Here is a 20,259-nt window from a genome sequence, read left to right as displayed (position 1 = left end):
ACACTTATTGTGATGGAAAACCAGAGAGAAACAGCTCTCTGGAGTTGTTGAAGACAAAAATAGAAGTTTTTTCCAATCTAAGTGCAAGGTCTTGCTAATCTCCCTACCCATGATTATACCATTCCTTCTACAATGCTGATATTAAACTTGGAGTTGTGTGGTATCTCGCTAACTTCTAATTGCTCTATCTCTAATGGAGTGTTACTTATTAGGTCTTGCTCTTGATCTTTTCAAAATTATCTGTTTAAACCATCTCAAATGCAGTTCTTTTCAAGACTGAAATAGAAGAGGACAGATTTATCCTATTAATGCTTAGCTCTTGCACACTACCTCCAGTTGGTGACACGGCTGATTAAACATCATGCATTATCTAGTGGGAATGACTCCTCACTCTCTCTGAATGTCTTGTTCTCTCTGTCACCACCTCCAGCTTGCTGATGCTCAGCATTGTGAGGCTGCTTTTTTTCTGCTTTTTTTTTTTTTTTTTTTAAATTTTCTTTTTTTTGTGTAAGCCATAGTCTAACCAGAGGTAAAAGATGAAGCAGTGTTACTTGTGTAAAAGGGCTCACACCCTTAAGAATTAAGAAATTCTGACTGTTTCTGATTATGACTCTGTCCTGTGATAGTTTTGCCTTTAGGATTTCCAGAGGTTTTTGTTTTATAAAAATCAATCATTTAGTAGATATTCTTAGATCAGACTTAGCTGGATAGTCATTAGTTGCTTCAAAAATCATAGAATCATGGAATCATAGGAGGATTTGGGTTGGAAGGATCCTTAAAACCATCAAGTTTCATTCCCGTGCCATAGGCACGGACACCTTCCACTATCCCAGGCTGCTCCAAGCCTCATCTGACCCGGCCTTGGACATTTCCAGGGATGAAGCAACCACAGAGCACTCCCTGTGAATTTAGTATAATCTGGCTTGCGGCACGGAGCTCATAAAAAGGCCCGTTCATTCAACAGCTGTCTGAATTAGGTATGGAATTTATATTTACCTTTTTTTAGCCTAAATATATTTTCATTTGAAAAATCTTTCTGGTTCTTGCAGCCTTGGCAAGGTTAAAGGCACTGCCTCATGTGTCTTTAAGAAACAAAAATGGGACATTGGCTTTTGATTTCCAGCGTAACAGAGTTTTGAACAAACTGCATTGATACCTTCCTATTTTAGAAATATTTTACACCACATATTTTTGAATTGCTTGGGGTTTTGATAAGCAATCCTGAAGTGGCTTTTAATAACAATAAAAAAAATAGCAAAGCTGTTCTTTTGTCACTGGGGGCCACTCTGATAATCCACATCCATCAGATAGGATCAGCTGGACAACACAGCATTATGTGCTGTGTTCTGCTGCGGGTATATGTGGGATGCAGACCTAAAGTAGAAAAAACAAACTCTGGATACTCAAGGAACAGGTCATGGGAAGTGGGAAGGGGACACTGGACACTTAAAATTAGGTGGACTTTTAGGAGAAACAAACTCAGAAGCTGAAGGCCCTTGATTAAAAACCAGCAGTGTGAAGAGATTTCAAGATTATCCCAAGACAAATATCTCTTGAATATCCTGTGACAATCCTGGATTATGCTTTTCCTTTAAGTTAGCTACCTGATCCAATCACTTTTTACTTCCAAAGGTCCAGCAAGACATCTAAAATCATCATCATAAACTATTCTGGGTTGTATAAATATTTGATGACATGAACTCCTGTGGGCGCTGCAATAATTATACAAATTGTAATGCTAATCCGTGGTATCAATAATGCCTTTGGAGAAAATAGCATTATATACTTCAGTCCCAGAGAATAATAACAATATTAACGCAGCACTGACACTTGGCAGAACTGCCTCCCCAGCCTGTGTTCACTTGGCAATTGGAATTGCAAAGAAGCAGGGAAAGCCGACATTTCTGGCTGCAGTTCTGCTTCCAGAGTGGCAGAAAGAATTTGGCATTTAATGATATGCAAAGTGTTGTTCCTGTTTGATTGTAGTATACTATACATGCCTTGGAGCATGACTTAGAGTAATTTAACAACTGGAATAATAGGCATTTGGGAAGAAACTCATTTCATAGGAAGGCAGATCACAGACACTAAGCTTGTTCATAAAAATGTTGCCTTGTCATGCTTTGTGACGTTGCACCTCAAACTAGCAAGAGGATGTGGGGGCAGCATCCCTCAGTTCAGACTGGATAATCCACTTGAGAAAACACCATCATTAGTGAATATAAACGTGGTCCCTAAACTTTACAGACCCACAGCAGAGATCAGAAGGCTGCATTGTTTGTTAATTTTTCTCTGGCTGTCAGTTTGGACTCTTGCCTAGGTTTCCCTGTGGCTGCCCCATCCCTGGGAGTGTCTGAGGCCAGGCTAGATGGGCTCTGAGTAACCTTGATACTTTAAGTTGTGGCTTTCATGTTTTGCAGATTATTTGCTGCCTAGGGGTGGAGTTGTGAGCCTCATATTAAGTATATCAGCTCTCTTCACAGAGTAGGAGGACAAAACAATTCCTTTTCCTGCTGGAGACCAAGGACAATTTTCAGGCCCAAAAGCACAAAGAAAGGTGGCTGAAGGGAGGAACAAGAAGGCTGAGACCTCACAACCTGAAGTTGTAATTGGACAATTAAACCCCAATATGCAAATGGACCAAAACTTATAAAAATGTAAGACCTTGTGACCGGTTGTCCATTTTGTGACCATTCTAAGTGTCGCCCTGGCCAGGCTCTTGTCCTGTGCAAGGTGTACCCTTAAAGGCCTTTCAGTAAATATCTACTTTATTCTCTTCTCTGTCCAGTCTCTGTTTCAGGTCAGCCTTCCCAAGGCATCAGCCTGAGACAGTGCAAGGTGTCTCTGCACATGGTAGGGGGTGGAACGGGATGGGGTTTGAGGAGGTTCCTTCCAGCCCAAACCCTTCTGTGAGATCCCAGGATGGGTGAGGATGGAGGGACCCCAGGGGCTGCTCTGGTGCCACCTCCCTGCTCCAGCAGGGCCATCCCAGAGCACAGGGCACAGCAGTGTGTGCACAGGGCTCTGCAATATCCCCAGGGAGGAGCCTGCACAGCCTCTGGGCACAACCTGCTCAGGGCTGGGCACTGCCCAGGGCACGAGCTGTGCCTCCTGTGCAGGGGCAGCTCCTGGACTCAGCCCTGCCCGTGGCTCTGGGGCCATTGCTGGGCCTGGAGCAGAGCCTGGGGCTGCTCTGCCCTCCCTGCAGAGGGGACAGTGCCGGGTGAATCCCACCCAGACCTGGTGTCTAACTGGCACAGCAGTCACTGACCATTCCTCCTGGGTTATGGGGACTGCAACAAGTTGAATTTTAAGCTCCCTTCCGGCCCAGGGTGTTCTGTGATTCTATGGGGGCTTCACTGAGTCACCAACTGCCAGCCCTGGGGTCTGGGTATCCTGAGCTTTGGTATTAAACAGTGAGGCAAAAAAGGCATGAAGCAGCTCAGCCTTTCTCTCATCCCATGACACTGTCCTGCCTCTGCATCCGGCAAAGGCTGGAGACTCTCCTGAGCCTTCCTTTTGTTGCCGATGCATTTATACAAACCTTTCTTCATTTTCTTTACTGCAGTGGCCAAATTAAGTTCCAGTTTGGCTTTGGCCCTTTCAGTTTTTGTCCCTCCGTAACCTCTCAACATTCTTTTAATCCTTCCAAGGTACTTGCCCCTCCTCCAGTGATGACAGACCCTCTTTTTTGACCCTGAGTTCCAGCCTGAGTTCGCTATTTAAGGAGTTTCCAGGCCTGCAATTACATGCAGTCTTTTTCCTTGACAAAATATATATTATGGAGCTCTAAATGATTATATAAAATACCTTTCTGTAAGATGCTTATGTATCCTCACTTAATGAATAGGATAAAATAAGGGGAAAATAGTTTGGAAAAATCAATATAACCAGCCTTCAATCATTGGACTTTTTAACGTCTTGATATGAATATCTTGCTTAAAAACCCCCCACGTATTTCCTAGATCAAGTAAGAAATCAAGACTGAGAGTGGTATATTCTTGCAATTTCTATGTTACTATGAAGACTTCAGGGTGTCTGACAATGTAATAGAAAAAATGCAGTAGGAGATGGGTGTTATATCCTATCCTGAATTTTGTTACAGTTGCCATTTTTGCTGAATATTAACTCTATTCTATGTGACACGTCTCCCGAAACATTAGAATTCAAAGATATAATGAAATCCAGAGTAGAACATGCCAACGCTCATTTGAGGCCTGTTTATCATATTCCCGTCAGTTGAATAAAAAGGTCACTTAGGAAATGTTTTAGGTGAAATTATAGATTAGTTTTCTATGTGTTCATGCTAAAAGTTGGGTTTAATTTCAGCTGTGGTGGCCTATAAATTTGGTATTTTAGAGGCTTTCCCCCCCTTTAGTTCTTAAAGTTCATTGTGTATCATCAAGCAATCCTTTTTGCAGCATTTTTAGCAACTATCTCTGATCAAAGGAATATAAAAACCTAAACTTCAAAAGTGCTTCTTAAGGGTTTAAAAATCTCTGCATTCTTCTATTTCACAGGATGTGGTGGCTAGTTTGGAAGATGCTGCATATTATTTTGGGGGAGGAAGCCTTCAATCACTTAAAGAGTAAGAGATCTACTGGTAATTTTTATTATTCTATATTATATTAGCTTTTCCATTTTTTTATCAGAGCCATTTGGGAGGTAGATGGCAATAAAGACATTGAGTATAATTATAGTAAATCAGACCCCAAAAAAGAAAAAAAAAAAGTTAAAAATTCTAGTATGACTTTCAGTTTCTGAAAAAGAAAAGCAGGAGAAATTACTGAAAGAACAACTGGAGCAGAGAAGTCAGGTTAAATGTCAGTGCTGAATGCTGGGCATCTCCCTGGTCCTGGTAGTAACTGAACATGTCCATGCAGCAAAATTTTACAAGATTTATTGTTTAAACTTCACACATAGATCTTTTATATTCATTAGTGTCCTCTTTTCAGGAATTTTACCACAGTGAGAAAATCTGAACGTCCCCAAAAATGGAATATGTATCAAAGCTGTAGGTGTGAAGGAGCAGGGCAGCAGTGTGGGAATGTGTGTTTCTATGTGTGGCTTGATGGGGAAAGCACTGGGATCCTCAGGAGTGGTGGTGTCCTACCAAAGAGGAAGTTGTGTTTGTCAGGACAAAGCCTGGCTAAATCATAGAATCATGGAATCTCAGGATGGTTTGGTTGGAAGGGACCTTAAAGATCATCCAGTGCCAGCCCTGCTATGGGCAGGGACACCTCCCACTGTCCCAGGCTGCTCCAAGCCCCAATGTCCAACCTGGCCTTGGACACTGCCAGGGATCCAGGGGCAGCCACAGCTTCTCTGGGCACCCTGTGCCAGGGCCTGCCCACCCTGCCAGGGGACAATTCCTGCCCAAGATCCCATCCAGCCCTGCCCTCTGGCACTGGGAGCCCTTGTCCTGACATTCCACCCCTTGCAAATAGCCTCTATCTATCTTTTCCTGTAGCTCCTTCAGGTAAATCCTCAGGTCACTTGTTTCTTGTACATGTGCAGCCTTCACTGTTAGAATCTCCCACAGATCTCAAGATTTTTCAGTCAGCTGTGCTTTCTGAGGTTTTTCAGTGAAAATCCCTTAAAATCGCATGCTTGCTGCCAAATTTGTATTATGATGATTTCTTGTGTACTTTGCCATGACACTGCATCTCTGAAAGCATGTCTAATCAAAAAGCTACCATGCATGGAAAAGAACACCTATTTCATAGGCCAGGTCAGATCTCAAGGTCTATAAGACCCTCTATCTCCTCTCCCTTTTGACAAAGTTCAGGTGTGGTCTCTGCACTGATTCCTTTGACTTTTCTGCTCTTTTTAACCCTCTCCTTGCTTGCTTCACACTGGACACAATCCAGCATGTCCTCTGCTCCTGTTATTAACCAGTGCTGGTCCTTTCAGATTGTCATAAAATCATAGAATATCCTGAGTTGGAAGGGACCCACAAGGATCATCGAGTACAACTCCTGGCCCTGCACAAGACACCTCATTATTTTTCCTTTCTCACCTAATCTACAGGATTTCCACTTTTTTCCCCCTTTTCCCCCCTTGCTGCCAGAGATTCATCCTAGTGTTGTGGTTACTGTATTTGGCAATTTTAACTTTTGGATGCCTTTTTTTTTTCCTTCTCCCTGCTCTCCTGCCATAGTGACACAAGCATAGGGAAGAGTGAGCTGCACCCCTGGGGGTTTGCGGAGCTTTGGTGTTTCCTGCGTGTAGGTGGAACAGCTGTGTTCTCTCCATTGCAGTGACATTTCAGTCAGGAGAAACATGGTTTAAACCAAATTGTGACAGGCCATCACTTCACACCCATGGAAGAATAAAGAATAAAGGCGACAGTAATGATGTCTGGGGAGAGGATCTGCTGCCAAACCCTTCTGAGGAGGTCGTGTGGCCACCTGCCATCAGCTCCTATGAAGCACAAGGGTCCCACACTGTGTTTCTGAACTCAGAGAATGTGGGGTGGCCCAGATGTACCAGGTACTGACGTCTAAGAGGTCTGTGGTTTCCCCATAATTATCCAAGGTAATGGCATGGAATTCTGCATAAAGTAACTAAATGACTTTTCCCTTCCTGTTGCTACTGTCCTGGAAAGTGATGTGAAACTCCTCATTGATCTGTGTGGGAGCTCAGCTGGACCAGCTCCAAAATGCTTTTGAAAGTTCTACTGGTTCTCCCCACACTTTGATTTATCCGGTGTATTCTAAAGGGCAATTTCAATCCTAATGGAAGCCATCGGTATTTTCAAATGAGACACCTTTTAAAATGTGGAAATAGCTTGGAGAATAATTCCTGGTAAAGTAAATGTTGAGTGTTAGCTTTTTGTTGTTGCTGTGCAGAAAAATACAGTTTTGCTTGGGGTCGATAAGAGATTGAAAAGTGTGGGTAATAATAAAAGCTGAAGTGGGAGTTCCTTTAATAATGGGATGTCATGTGTAAGCCTATAAAATAAACAGTAATTATCACATTTGAGAAACGACTCTGTTAGAATTCACATTGCTCTTGACAGCTTCATCTGTACATCCAGCCTTTCTGGAATATGCACTTTCTTGTTCCTAATGAGCAAACAAATGAAACAGGAATTCTTACCCTGATAGAAGGTGTTGATTTCAACAAAACCTAAACAAAAAGCTAGATAAAAGAGAGCCAGAGCAGCAGACTGCAGTATTAGTTCTTGCTAACACATTTTGCTTTTACAGAGCAAGATAAAAAACAGAGCTGTAGTTTTATTATTTATGGTTTTCCTCCATCGTTTATGTGGAACATGTTGAAGGAAGTGGGCTTTATGTTTTGCAGCAGAAAATCAGTTTAAAGAGCAGAATAAACTCTGTAGATTTTGCAAAAACACAGTAACGTCTCATGATTGTGACTCAGAAACTTGGGTATCTCAGATTTGGAGGAAATAGGGGGCACTTGTTGTGTTTTTATTTTATTTTTTCTCTATATCCCCACACACTCAACATTTAATATAAATGCCAGCAATACTTGTCCTTTGAGGAATGTTTGGGGTTTTTTTTGTAATTTAATATAATGTTAAACTACAGATTGTTGTCCAAATATAAATATATCCAAGAAAATAATCTAAAGCTGTTTGCTGTATCTCTTTTATAACTTTTATTTAATAATTTTTACTTTTTGTTCATCATTTCCAATGGAATTTAGGTGGATTTTGCATTATTGAGAGAGGTTAAAAGTGTAACACTGATTCCAGTAATGCAGAAAGCTCTTTGTCTTATCAAAATGAGCTTCATCAATACCTAATTTATAAGAACAGAGTGTGTTTACTTGGGCAGTCAATAACATATACTTGGTTATAGGATAATTAACTTCAGTAGATATTAAAAAACATTTCAAAATATGTAACATCTACACATTATTTCTAAATTTAGACTTCTGAGGCTTAGAGAGTCAGAGTCTGAGTTGAGGTGTATCAAGAAACAGGAAGAGTTAAATCAAGGGAAGTAAGGAGCACCAATTAAGTTGCTGGAATGACATTACACTGTCCTATGGAAAGAGTTAAGCCATGTTATTAATTTTCTTCTTTTATGTGGGGCAATAAGTCTGTGAACTTGAGGTGTTGCGTGAGAAGAGCAGGTAAGGCACACACCACATGGGTGGATTCACTATGCCAGGTGTTTTTTCTTAACTTTTTTTGTTTGTTGAGGAAATACATCTTTGATAAAAGTGATTCAATGCACTGACTTCATTCACAGGGATGTTAATGGCAAAGCCATTGATTTGGACATCAGCAGGGTACAGACTTCTCTACCTACAATTTGTCTGAATTCCGCCTTGTGTCCATAAGCGGAATTTTCCTGGAGCCAAGGAAAACGGGGAGATGTGCTGTCCAACAGGGGAATGAAGGGGCTCAGTGTTCACAGAGCATGAGAGGCAGGAGCATCAAGGGCAGAACCAGCCAAGGGCAGGAGCAGCACTGGATGAGCCCTGCCCATGCTGTGGGCAGAGGGAGCCCCTTGGCTGGGCAGGGCAGTCGCTGGGCACACCCATGGAGGGCTGATACCAATGTCCTGCCAGCCTGCAGTACCTGGGAAGTGGCAGCAGCACACCTTGATTCCCAGATCTGTTTGTCACCCTGCTCAGCACAAACGGATGTTAAATTAGTCCCAGTGACAGCCTGGCGGTGGCAGGCAGGGCTGTCACTGATGTCACCCCAGGGCAGGGGTCTGGGAGCCTCCAGCCAGCCCCAGGGCTGCTCTGGCAGCACTGAGGGAACAGAGCTGTTGCAAAGACTCCACAATTCCCTGGCAATTACACTACAGAGCGAAGCCTTGCCGCCGCAGAGATCCTTTTTGGATAAGGAGAATGCTTGTGCTAAATGTCTGATGTGGAGCTGCAACACGAGAGGCGTTTCACGGAAGCAGCAGGGCGCAGGTGCCAGCAGGCCAGGCTGCCATCTGAGTGCAGCACCTCAGCCATTCATTTCCCCCCATGGGCCTGGCTGTTGGCCCCCAGTTCCAGAGAGGGAGCTGCACTCAGATGTTCCCACTCCTGGAATATGGCACTGTGTGCTGAGGGAGGGGACCGGGGCCAAGCAGTGCAGATGGCACGAGGGGCTGTAAAACCCCAGAGGCATCTTCCTGGGCAGGGTTTGAGCAATAGGTCTCTGGAGGGGAAGAGCCACATCCAAAATCTGAGGAATCTGGGAAGTTTATCTTCAGCTCTGGTTTGCTGTTCAGCGAGCAGTCAGAGGATGTGCGGCTGGAGTGCTGTGGCAGGTGACTGGTTTGGGTTTCCTGCTGGTCCTGACACAGCTCCCAGGCACTGGAACATGGTCTGCAGCTCCCTGGGTGTGTTTCCCCCAGTGAAGTGTTTTAACCTACTTGATGGTGCCTTCATACAGCATTATTTTTGTTACGGTGGTTTCCTTTGTGGTGATGATGCTAAAGAAAAACACCTTAAATCCAGGGCAGGTTACACACCAGGAATACATGGCTGTGGGAGACTGATGATTGATGTGCTGTGGAAGCCTGGAAGGAACAATCACACAGGACTAAAACACTCTCCTGAATATATTGAGCTCATGGATTGATTGGATTTTTTTTTTTTTTTGTGGTTTGTGTCAACCCCCATCCCTACTTAAAGCTTTTTAATGTTCCAGAGAACCAAATACAAAGGCAGAAAGGAGAAGAAAATCAAGGGGACAAATTAGCTGTGGTTTTGAAAGGATGAAATGAGGAAACAGAATGAATGCTAGGCCACTATTCCTAATACGATATACCAGGAATCTTGTGTACGATTCTTGGGTCCAAGTTCAATTCTCTTAGCTTCAAAAAACTTCATAAATCTCACCTGACTGTGGGCTGGGAGGAGCCTGTAATTTGTGTTCCGTTTGTGCTGGTTCATTGTTGCACATAAGCATTTTGCACTTTAGCCATGGAATAAAATCTCTTCAAAAATAGTTGTGATAAATCAGTGGCAGAAGGCAGGACAGCAGTGAACCATAAGGATGAGGAATATTTTGGCTACTCCACACCGTCATGTCGCAGTGAGGGTGGCTGTGATGAGTCTTTTGAGTTCCCTGACTCCAGGGCAAATGAGGCAGAGAAAGGAGCGGGTACAATAGAGTGCCTGAAAAGAAAAATTCACTTAAATAAGAAATAAAATCAGGGACAGTGCCCGGAAACCACATGCTGTATGAGGACAAAACTCCAAAGACCAGACACAAGGCAGGAGTAACAATATATGGACTTGGGGGTAGATAATTCTAGAAACATTATATGGAACACCAGCAACCAGTAGGGGAACTGAACCGGGATTCATGAACACAGTAACCCCAAAGGCTCCTGGGAGGATCTCTGTGGCTCACCCTGAGTTAGATGAATGCCCTCCCAGGCTTGTCAGGGGTGTGACATGGCTGGTCCTCTGCCAGGCTGCATCATCAGACAGTCAGGTCTGGGCTCTGGTTGTGCATTCTTTTCACAGGTTGGCTTCTGTTCTCCCCCCAGTCTAGAGCCAACTGGGTCACAAAATTGGGGAGCTCTGATATTTTCTTTAGCAAATATCAAAGGCACATCTACAGGTGGGGTGGAGAAGTGATTGAGAGCAGCCCTGGGGAGAACAGGGTTAGATGGGATCTTGGGCAGGAATTGTTCCCTGGCAGGGTGGGCAGGCCCTGGCACAGGGTGCCCAGAGAAGCTGTGGCTGCCCCTGGATCCCTGGCAGTGCCCAAGGCCAGTTGGACATTGGGGCTTGGAGCAGCCTGGGACAGTGGGAGGTGTCCCTGCCCATGGCAGGGGTGGAATGAGATGAGCTTTAAGGTCTCTTCCAAACCATTCTGAGATTCTGTGATTCTAATTCCAGTGGAAGACATTTATTTTCCCAATGTCTTCTTTTCAGCTGTTCACAGATAATGAAAGTAACTGTCTCTGGTGTTTGCATTTCTTTTCAGTCAATGTAATACCTATTCTTTGCTTCCTCCTTTTAAAAAGCAAGGATCATCCCATACGTGGTGGTGCTATAGCTCTGCATTAAATTTTACTTGAATTCACAAACCCATGGGAGTTAGTGTGCATTTGAAGGAGAGGTGTTAGTTTTTCCTTTTAAAAATTAACATTCAGAGATGTAAGTCTTATTTACCAGTGTCCTGCTGTGTTGAGAATAACATTAATATATGACATAGCTTCAACTAAGCTAAGATTTCTATCTGGTAATTATTTTTTTCCTCCTGAATTTTTCTGTCCCTCACAGAGAAATTGCTTTGTATTATACAATGGAGTTAAAAAAGCCACAAACTGATCTGGATTCGTGGTGCATAATTTCTACTCATTTTTATGTATATTAATGTTAAATCATGTTCTTGATTTCCATAAATGACCCACATAACATGCCAAATTTCTTCCATGTTTTAAACAGCCCTGGGTTTTGATGAACAAAAATTGATAGGTATGAGATGAACAAAAGAATGCTGATGACAAATAATATAAGCCTTGATCTAAAGTTGTGAACTTGTCAGATGATCTGCCAAAAAAGGATTATTTTCTAAAAGTTTGAAATATGGCTGAGAAGCCTGCTGGCCATTATTCAAAGCCTTTAATTTATTACATTGATGCTGTTAGACAAGTGGTAATCATAGGCTTTAATTTCCTGCAGAATTGGGCATAGGTGTAGAACGCTTTATATCATTTAATATGCAAAAAACCACTCAGATCAGAGAATGGAATTTCTATCTGTGTCACTACAGGTTGTCTAATCTGACACAGATTGGTATTAATACACTACATAGAACTGGAATTTCCCTAGACCTCTGGTATTTATTTGCATTCTTGATGTCCACACTTTCAAAAATGTCTCTGTGCAGGTTCATGTCCATCTTTAGTATTATACAAACTGTAGTGTTTTGCTTCATTAAATGCCCTATAATTTTCTTCTGCATTCAAAATACTCTTGTTCTTTACTCGAGCTGGATTGTTGAGATCTGTGGTGGGTTGCACCAATCACAGACTTGTTGATTCTCTTGTCTTTTTCTGCATTAAATAGCAACCCACAGCACTGTTCCCAACATGACAGTCACCCAGCACAGATAATTGAGTTTTAGATTCTGTTTGTGTAGTTTTGTTTTCTTTTGCAAGAGATAAAAAGACACTTGGTCCCCAGGGCATGGCTCCCCTGGCCCTGGAGTGCCTGAGCAGCTGAATGGAACTGATAATCTTTGGCATTTACCAATAGGTTAATTTTACTCAGCTACATATGGGGTTCCAAGAACAATAGGTTTCCAAAGATTTTAATTTTTTTGAAGGCTTTTGTGAAAAATATTCCATGCAAATTGTTTTAAGCTTAGCACCTTACTTCAAAGCAGCTTTTTCCCTGTGCAGGTTTATGGAAAACTTTCCATTTCCTTCCTGTGTGTGTTTTTTTTTTTTTCGTTTCTTTTGTTTTTGTTAAATATTCTTCACAACATGGGGAACATGCTAAAAACATTTAATGAAAAACGTCAGTTCAGCCTGGAGTAGAGGTGGCTTCTTAATTGTGGTCCCTGAAGAACCTACAAGAAAGATGGAGAGAGACAATTGACAAGTGATGGAGTGACAGAACAAGAGAGAATGGCTTCCCACTGCCAGAGGGCAGGGTTAGGTTAGATATTGGGAAGGAAATCCTTCCTGTGAGGGTGGGGAGGGATTCCATGGTTGTAATAATTTCATGGTCTTTAATTTATATTACTCAAGACTCTAACAGAGTATCCTAGCAAGTGAAACGTTTTCCTGTTTAATGTGTTTTTTGGTGGAGTTAGAGTATAAAAGGATCTGACTTCACGTTGTAGAATAGAACAGGCTATGTCTGTTTGTAAGTAAAAGCTAGTGTTTTGCATTTTAACAGGGAAGGAAATGAACAGTGGCACTAAAAACCACATCTGCCAGAGCAGAGTCTAGTGGCAAAAGTTACCTCTTGTTACGGGGATGACAGTATCCAGATGTCACACAGTTAGGGGCATTTGCTAAAATCTTTTTGAAGTAGGAACACCTGTGACCATCAAAAGTGATAAATATTAGATAATAAAATGCATTCCTGGTAGGTGCACAATGTAACCAACACAGTCAGGGACAGAGCAATCACAGTCCCTCCACCTCCCTTCAAAACGCTTGCCTCTGTTTATTCCTATTTATATCGTGCTGAATCTTTGAGGGCCTCCTACTTTGCTTTTTGGCAGATATTTTATATATAATGTGTACTATTGCACGGTTTCCCATGGGCTTTCCTGAGGTGTTTTGGGGGGAGTTTTGCGTGTGGATTGTTTTGTTGTTGTTTGGTTGTTGTTGTTGTTGGTTTTAGACTGATATTCTGCAGGAACAAGGTTCAAATATCTGGAGTTTCAGATTTGGGTGACCACTGAGAGCTGAGGGTGGGTTTTTCCGTTCAGCTGCATGTTTGCTTGGGGCCTGCTGGTTGTTGCCCCATTAAAAGGAATGAAATTGGATGTACACATTGCCATGAGCTGCATTTAAGCACAAACACTTGAAATGTCCTTCTGTGGGCTTTGCTCTCCTCCCTTTCAGTGAATCTGAAGCAGAGTTTTAGGTCATTGTGGACACAAAGCCTACAGAATGCCTGAATTCTTTATTCATTTGAAGATGGCCTCAACAACAGCAAAAAACCAAAAAAATCCCAAAACAACGCAACAAATCCCTTTGTTTTGCAGTGGACAGTAAAAGCTTGCTCACTTGCAATCCCTCCTTCTGGAGAGTTAACTGGAGCCATCCCTAACTCGGATATGCATTGCTCCCTCCTTACAACTTTGAAGCTGCTGGTAACTCCCTCTGTTCTCCAAAACAACAAAGAGGGCAGTAAAACACTGTCCTCTTGCCATGGAGGAGAATGTTGCCTTCTGTAACTGCATAGCTTTCAAATAAGCATGTTCAATTCCAAGAGAATATTTAAGCTATCCTCTGACTACCTGTGTTTAAATGGAAATGGATGCAATTCTGCATTCCAGGGGAAAAAATATGATTACGCTTTTAGTTTTTGAATAAAAATGAAATTGCTTAAGTCCTTGCGGTATCAAAATCCACTGTTTGTGTTTGACGCATCAATAGTGACCTCTGGGGTTGCCGTTCTGCTTCTCAAGGGGATTTTACCTCTGCTCTTTTGGCTGGACTCCAGGTTTGGACGGCAATTTCAAGGTTACAGATTGTTTATTTTTTTTATCCAGAGACAGGGGAGAGATCAATCCTAATCTATAGAGAGACTGAATCTCAAATGCCAGCGTGCCTGAGGCTTGACCCTCAGAAGTGCTGAGCACTCGGAGCTTGCCGGCTGTCGTGTGGCACCTCAGGGGTCACACCTCCCCCTGCCACCCTCTGCTGTGCCCAGGCAACTAAATTAGTCTTTCACTTTGCCTTCAGAGCAGAGGATTTTCTTCCAATGGACTCAGTTGAATTTTGTCTTTCCGAGTAATGGATAGCAGCATTCATGAGTTTCTCTTCATTCTCAAAGATTCTCAAAGGTAATGTTTGAGACTTACTGGTTGTTTTCCTTTTATTCTTAGACTGTTTTCCACTAGTCTGTTCTGCTTTTGCATGCTGTGATCTTTTGTTTTCTGTTAGCTCTGAAATATAAGAAAACCAGGCTACTGGTTCAGGCAGCAGCTCCTTTTTTAGGAACTAACCTTTGGTCTTTGGTGGACTTGAGGCAGTGTTGAAGAACAGAAGGCATTACTGTTCTGGGTGTTGTCAGCACCAGCAAAGAGAAACGCAGACAAACTGATTCATTTCTTTCTGCTTCAGATTAATCCTGAAAACATTTTTCTGTGACCACCCAAGTGGAGGTCTCCCTCTACCTCCCTGGTGCTCGGTGACCTTTAGCAGTCCCAAAAGGAGGCTCAGTGCTGGTGACAGCTGGGAGATGTCAGCAGAACCTGAGTGAAAATATCCCAGCACAGCACTTCTCCAGGATGACTGAAATCCTATTTTTGGAGACGATAACATCATAACCTTTTAATTTTCCTTTCTATTTATTTTCTGGGTGACAGATTGACAAGCCTAGAGGCTGAGGCTGTCTATTCATAGAGCAGGTTTGGCGTGGGCAGCAGCCCCGATTGTTCCCCACGCTGGTGTCAGCCCTGACCTCGGGAGCTGCTCCTGAGCCCACCACTGCAGCCAGCAGCCAGAGCCCTTCTCCTGCTGAGCCTGCCCAGGTGACTGATGCTCAGTGCCAGAGCAGAAGGGCTTTGCAGAGCAAACAGCTCCTCCCAGACATTGCATTGATCACTCACCAGCTGAGCTGCTCCGAGCCTGCACTTCCAAACAACCATCTGATTTCCTGCCCCAGCCAATCTTTTTCATTCTGTCTCCAGTCTTTTGTGCTCTTCACCACTGCTCACTTCAGATGGCATAATTAAAATCTAGGAGCAGAATGTGGGTTCTCTCTCAGGCAAAATTACTTTAAGTATTACTAGTATAGTCAAAGAAATAAGAAAATATCATTTTACAAGTTGTTGTTTATTTAATGGTTCCTTAATATAGACAGCAGGTTGAGAAAAAGATGTACCATAAATTAACCTTTGCAGTTTATTTTTCTCTTTGATGAGAAGTTCCCCTCCTCTAATCCTTATTTTCAGTGCTGATGTTAGCACCATCTCCATTTGTTGTATGTGAAAGATAACGCTTCCTGATAATGAAGATATTAGTCAGACAATTACCAGAATTGCTGCTTCTGAGTGTTTTATTATAGCAGAAGGACGGGAGGGGAGGCTTGCAGCAAGAGACTGTGCACAAGGAGAGTGATTCTGCTGTCCCTGCTCTTGCTGGTGGGGATTCTCATCCACTGCCTCTGAGAATGAACAGCAATAAAGAATATCCAGAACGAAGATAGGATAATATCTAATAATTTCCTGAATGGACAAAGAAAGTTTTAGGGCGAATTTAGAAGGGTATTACTATCTCAGCTTTAATGATACCATGCTTTATATTAATTTAAAATTCCTGAACTTCAAAATATTCTTGTGGCCTCCACTGTCAGCCCACACAAAGCTGTTAAGACAAGGTACCTTTCCAGGCTAGAAAGAGCCATCAGTCAGCAGCACACAATAGATATCAAAGACATCCCACTTCTAAAGGTATCATTAATATCAGTGTGGAACAAAGTGCACTGCAGCTTTTCATCCCTCATCTGAAAGAAAACCACAGTCAATCCCACCTTGCCTGGCTGAGAAGGAAGAAGGGATGTATGCACTCGAAGGTTTCTCACGGATGAGCACAAATTATGTCTGTTAAGGCAGTGTTACTTGGCTTTCTATTTGCTTATGGATCACTCCAGTTATTCCTTTAGGAAATAAAGCATTATACTGTCAGTCTTCAAAAATATGTATTGTTAACATTAGCTTTACTTTACATTAAACATTTAAATTATATATGAGGCAGCTCAGGGTAAGGGTGTGCAGTGAACTGTGGAGACTGGAAGTCTGTGTGAAGGCACTTCCAGAGAGCTTTGTGGGAAGGCCCTACACCTGGCCAAGCATGTCTGGGCTCGGATACAAAGGAAATGATAAACCCTGCCTTAGTCCCAGTGACAGCAGCCACCGACTTTTCAGAAGGAAGGTTTGCAGACCTCACCCTGAGCCCTCTGTACACGTGGGTGTGGTTTGGGAGTCAGCGCTCGGGTGGACAGAGCCTGGGAATAGTGCTGGGAGTCACCCAGGCACCCTGAAGTGAAAAGGAAAGGCAGAATTGCTGTGGAAAAGCTTCCTTGGCTGCGTGGTTCCAGCCCTCCCGCCTCTGCTGGCAGCATCTTCACATTGTCCCTACCAGCCCAAACACACAGAGGATAAGGCAGGGGCCCTTCCAGAACTTGCTGAGGTAGAGCCTCGAGTCACACCCAGGTGAAATCTTGGTGAGGGCACAGCTGGAAGTGGTTGCCACAGAATTTTCCAGCGATTTCCAATTCCCTTCACCTTGCTGGGCTGTTCCTGTGCGTAGGCACAGACTGCTTTACTCCACATTTCAGTGGTGAGCCATTTGGACCCACGGTATGTATTTTATTCCTCCTTTGTCCTGCGGATTAAACTTTTTTTATTTGTGAGCACAGTGTCACTTTTCACTATTCTGTACCTTGCCAGGCAGAAGCAGGAGCCTTATTTGTGGAAACTTTAAAGCACAGTAAAACATAACACTAGTGGAAGCTCTCGTGTTATTTCTACAACCTCTTGAGCCTTAGTTGAGTGAAGTGATAGGATATGACACTGCTTTTTGTCTGGTTTTTTCAGAAACTTTTCCAAATAAACAATCTCCTGGAAAATAAGGCATGACATTATTAGGCAGGTACTGAAGTGAAAGCTCAGTGCTTGTTTGCTTTGTAGCATTGTTTTACTTGTGCAGTGAAAAGCAAAGAATACTGTGGCAATGCGAGTGGCAGCTACATGTAATGGAATATGAGTTTATCCCTGTTTATGTTTGCAGCATCAGGAGTGTTAATTAGAAGACTCTGCCTCCTGTGCAGCCCTAGCTGCCACATGTAAATAAATGTTACTGAGTTGGAGGTGAGTTATCCCATGTGTAAACAAGCAAACCAGACTTAGTTCCAACTTTTTGATAATTCACAAGATTATTCTTTCACTAAGATTTGATTCCTATGATTCTTTAATATTCTGCACAGTATTTGGACTGCATAATGGCAGTACTCCTGCCAGCAACCCTATGCATCTATCAAAAAATAACATTTCTGTAATTACAGGATGGCTGATGATGGATACAGGAGAGGGAAATGCTGAGGGACAGCAGGAAGACAATCATAGCAACAAAACCCACAATCTACAGAAGTCAGAATAGTATTACAAAAATAAACAAAAACTTGTGGGAATTAGATCAGAGCAAGTATTACTGGGGTAAACAGAAAGAATGGTTCAACTGCAAAAAGCACAGTAACTGAACAGAGAGGGCCTCAGAATTTTGTGCGCTTGCAAATGAAGAGAATTTCCACTAAAGCATCATTAAACTGTAGCCTCTGATAAATCCGAAATGCTGATGAGTTAGATTTGATTTGTCACTCTTTGCGGTTGGATTTTAATCAGTGTTTCTGCGAGGGCAGGCAAAACCTAGGTGTTCAGGGGAAAGCTGAGACAGGCAAGACTCCCTGGCTGTGGGGTTTGTGTGCACAGCCAAGGCAGAAAGGGTGGCGGGGGCACACTGAAGAAACAGAAATGCTGCTTTCAAGTGCCATAACTTGGGGAACATTAAAAGTTTCGGAGGTGTGTTAGAAAAAGAAACTTCTTTCAGGTAGGAGTGCAACATTGTGGGCTGAATTTGGGCTGATTCAGAAGCTTTTTGCTTTAACTCCTCTGCTGTTTGTAGAAAAATTAGAAAAATCTAGAGAGATAAGGTGAGTTGAACTAATGTTGAGAGAAGAATCTGTGACATCTCCAGAGGGATGATGGGGGATTGTACCCCTTGTAATGCCTGTAGTCCCTAATCCTTCGCTATCAAATGGAGCCTTCCTGTTGCTTGCAAGGTGTGGGATTTCCTGAGGATTCCCTGGGAGTTCGCAAGTGCTGCTTTCACCCCTGTGTCCTGTCAGGGATGGGTTAGATGCTCAATGGAATGCTACAAACATGGATAGAAACAAGGTTTATTTGTGCTGGATTAACTCAAGTTCATCAGCACAGAGAGAGCCAAGCTAGACTTCAAAAAGAAGAGAATAATTGAAGAAAAATGCTTAGCAAAGACACAGCCCCACACGAGTGGAAGTACAGATTGTTCTCCGCTGAGAGTCGACCTTGAGTTGAAGAGGTAACATGGCTCCTTTCTCACTTTCTCTGTATTTGCATGGCTATTAAAAAAAAAAAAAAAGCCCTTCCTTCCTTTTTTTTCCCCTGTATCTTAAAGGCATTTTACTAATGTAATAGATAAAAAAGAAATATGTTAAATAAAAACATTTATTAGAGGACATAATTTTAAATATTTAATGATATAATTAAGTCTTATTAATGTAATGGTCTTTATTCCTCAGTTTAAAAATTCACAAGGTTAATTTCCCTTTCATCTTTATTATGCAATGTTTGCCACAATTATTTGTTATATATTCTTATAAATATTTGATGAATATTAGAGATTTTAATTTAAATAAAAATATAGGTCATGTTTTACCACAGTGTTACTCCGGTGTTACGCTGGAATTAGTGAAATTAGCAGAGTAGTGAGTCAGGTCCTGCTATTCCTCCAGTTATTCCAGAGTTGGTTTCTTTGACTTGAGTGTCCCATGGAAAACACACTTTTTACTACTCTCCCTTCACTTTTAAAGGCTTGCAAAGAAGCTGAGGATCACCAAGCTATGGATCAGTCACATCATTTCCATGTTGTCTCTTCTGTGGGAGTTAATTTTCATCATCTCAGTCTCAGATACTTATTCACTTGATTTTACTGCATTTGACAATAAAAATCACCTATCAGCTTTGGTAAATGAATTTAGAATATATATTTCAGGGGGCATTTACTTGATTCATTAAATTACTGGCATTAAAACCAGTTGTTTTGAGTAATATGATCCTCTGTCTATATGCTCTGCCTGTTTAGCTCCTTATGAAGGAGGAAAGTCCTTCAGCATGGAGTCCTGTGCATTTAAATGATTGATGTTTTCCTTCATTAGCAGTATTTCCTACATATGCACCAGAAATATTTTTAGGGGAAATGGATGCTTTGTTTTACCACAGCACTATGATTTTTTTTAAGATCAGTCTGCCAAACTACAGTGTCAGCAGCTGCTGAAAAAATCACTTTATGGGCAATATGTTGACTTACCTTCTTAATTAAATAAAGAAACAAAACAGAACTCTCTGGAGAAATGTGCTTTGAAATAAGCATATACTCCTAATCTGTCACTGCATTCTTAATGGAAAAACAAATACCATTTGAGCTAGCAGCCAAATTTCAGCTTGTGCTGCTATTAGATTTGGGTTATGAGGTGTGCAGAAGTAGCTCTTGGCAAGTTCCTGCAGGTGGCCCATGCTGAAAGCTGGGCTTGTGCTGCTTTCCCTCCTATCAGTAACCAGGGCTCCCTTTGGATTGCTTGCCTGCTGGAATTGTCACCACACACGGATGAAGATCTGCTACTTCTCCTCCAAGGAAGACACTTCACGAAGAGCTGGGCCAAACTTATGGGATTTATTACCTTCAGGACAGAGATGGCAGAATGCTGTCCATTTCTAAGGTATCCCTATTACAGCAGGAAGCTGCCCTTGCCCTGCTGCTCTCCTGGTGCCCGGAGCAGGTGCATTTGCTGCTGCGGGAACATTCACTCTTATCC

The 20,259-nt window shown here is 42.4% G+C and overlaps 1 long non-coding RNA gene across 2 annotated transcripts; it reads left to right on the top strand.

Annotated features, from left to right (window-relative positions):
- The first annotated feature begins 16,926 nt into the window (after window positions 1-16,926).
- On the top strand, window positions 16,927-19,766 carry LOC136295811 (uncharacterized). 2 transcript variants are annotated; one of them, XR_010722805.1, is made up of 4 exons: window positions 16,940-16,990; window positions 17,421-17,500; window positions 18,469-18,746; window positions 19,258-19,766. It is a non-coding gene; the product is annotated as an uncharacterized lncRNA (long non-coding RNA). The 2 variants fall into 2 exon arrangements; XR_010722806.1 differs by lacking the exon at window positions 17,421-17,500 and having other exon boundaries at window positions 16,927-16,990.
- Window positions 19,767-20,259: the final 493 nt, after the last annotated feature.

The sequence above is a fragment of the Chamaea fasciata genome, unplaced genomic scaffold (assembly GCF_029207755.1).
Source record: "Chamaea fasciata isolate MVZ Bird 193981 ecotype frontalis unplaced genomic scaffold, bChaFas1.0.hap1 SCAF_12, whole genome shotgun sequence".
NCBI lineage: Eukaryota > Metazoa > Chordata > Aves > Passeriformes > Sylviidae > Chamaea > Chamaea fasciata.
The sequence above is the reverse complement of the archived record's forward strand: the minus strand, read 5'-3'. Positions and strand labels throughout refer to the sequence as shown.